Genomic DNA, 2,434 nt, shown 5'->3' with positions numbered 1-2,434 from the left:
AAATAAAAAAAACATGCATTTTGTTTGGCTCTTTTAAGTATGTTTTCAGTACATGCAGTATTTTAAATGATTGGATATGGAAAAAGGTCCAGGATTTCAAGTGAATCTTGTGAACTTAGATCAATGATGATCATAGGGAGGCAAATTGGAAAATTAGAAATTGCCAGGAAAGTAGTCATTTTACTTATTTTTTATAGTACTTCTGTAGTTATTTGTTATTTGTTAGACTTGAATCTCTAAGCATTGTACAGGGGGCAGGTAAAAAAAGAAAACCAGAGCAGAGTACTAGTTTTGCCTGTATTCCCAGTACATGGAAGGTGAAGATAAGATTGCAATTTTTATTTATTTATTTATTTATTATCTTTAAGGTGTTGTACAAAGAAGTTCCCGTTCTATAAAACAGTATATGAGTACAAAGTGTCTGACAACATTGTCATCCATCTCTCTTAACCCATCCCTTCCCTCACTTTTTTTCTTTAATTGAGATTAGGTGATTACATAAATTTCACATATTTCACAGTATTGTGGAATAGTGATACTTAGAGTCACAAACACATTTTACCTTTCACAAGGCAAATTGTCATTATTGTGGTCTATACAGTGTGTGAATTCTATGAGCTTTGACATTGCAAGTTATTTTTTCCACATCAGGTGATGTTTACATTTCTTTCCTTTTGCTTAGTGTAGGCTGTTCCCACTTATTCTGTTCCTCTTCCTGGCTTCCCTCTGTTGTGTGCATATATCTACCATATATATGGTTAAGAACATGGAGTCATTTAGCAATGATATGACAAAATGGGTGGCTGTCCTTTATTTCTTGAGTCCTGTTACTTTGCAATATCTTCTTATATTTTGGCTTTAGCATCCACATATGAAGGAGACCATGTGCCATTTGTCTCCCTGTTCTTGGCTTACCTCACTCAAAATAATTGGCTCTAGTTTCATCCATTTCCTTTTCGAATGGCTGCATAATATTCCATTGTAAATAGGTATCACAATTTTTGGATCCACTCATCTGTAGTGGGGCATCTGGGTTGTTTCCAAATCTTAGCTATTGTGAACAGTGCTGCAATAAACATGAAGGTGCATGTGTCTTTGAATACTAGTTCCTGTTGTTCAGGGTAGATGCCTAGGAGTGGTATGGCTGGGTCATAGGGGAGGTCTATAGTTAGCTTTCTGAGGTTCCTCCAGACTGCTTTCCAAAGTGGTTGTATTAGTATACATCCCCATCAGCAATGCAGTAGGGTTCCTTTCTCCACATCCCCTCCAGCATTTGTCGTTGGCTGACTTTAGGATGTGGGCGATTCTGACTGGGGTAAGGTGGTATCTCAGGGTTGTTTTTATTTGCATTTCCTTTACAGTCAGGGATGATGAACATTTCCTCATGTGTTTCTTTGCCATTTTTATCTCTTCTTCTGAGAATTCTCTCTAGCTCCCTTGCCCATTTCAAGATTGGTTTGTTAGATTTGTGAGGAGTTAGTTTCTTGAGTTCCCTGTATATAATGGATATTAGACCCCTGTCTGATATTTTGCTGGTAAATATCTTTCTCAATTAGTTGGCTTTCTTTCTAGTTTGGTAGCTATTTCTTTGTCTGTGCAGAAACTTTTTATTTTAAGGTAGTCCCATTTGTCTAGTCTTTTTCCAATTTGTTGTGACCCTGGGAGTCTGTTCAAGAAGTTCCTTCCTGTGCCTATAAGTTCAATTGTCTCTCTTACTCTGTCCTGCAGTAGTTTCAGAGTATCAGGTTTGATGTTAAGGTCTTTAATCCATTTTGAGTTAATGTTAGTGCATGGTGATAGGCTAGGGTACACTTTCATTTTCTGTATGTGGCCACCCAGTTTTTGCAACACCATAGTAGAAGAGGTTATGATTCTTCCACTGTATGTCTTTGTCTCCTTTGTCAAATATCAACTGACTGTACATATGCAGCTTTATTTCTGGGTCCTCTAGTCTGTTCCATTGATCTTCGGGTCTCTTTTGTACCAGTACCAAGTTGTCTTTGTTATTATGGCCTTATAGAAGAGCTTGAAATTTGGTATTGTGATCCCTTCTGCTTGTTTCTTTTGCCTAGAATTGTTTTGTTGTTCCATATGAATTTTTGGACTGTTTTCTCTATTTCGGTAAAGTAGGTCATTGGGATTTTAATGGGAATTGCCTTGAATGTGTGTATCAATTTTAGCAGTATGGTCATTTTTACTATATTAATTCTGCCTATCCAGTTACATGGAAGGCCTTTCTGTTTCCTGATATCCTCTATGATTCCTTTTTTTAGGCTTTTATAGTTTTCATTAAATAGATCCTTTACATCTTTGGTTAGGTTAATTCCTAACCAAGATACTTTATTTTTGTTTAGGTTATTATGAATGGGGCTGTTTCTTTGATTTCCCTTTCTGCTTGTACATTGTTGGTATACAGAAAGGCGAGAGATTTTTG

Source organism: Dipodomys ordii, unplaced genomic scaffold, assembly GCF_000151885.1.
Source record: "Dipodomys ordii isolate 6190 unplaced genomic scaffold, Dord_2.0 Scaffold111, whole genome shotgun sequence".
Lineage (NCBI taxonomy): Eukaryota > Metazoa > Chordata > Mammalia > Rodentia > Heteromyidae > Dipodomys > Dipodomys ordii.
The sequence above is the reverse complement of the archived record's forward strand: the minus strand, read 5'-3'. Positions refer to the sequence as shown.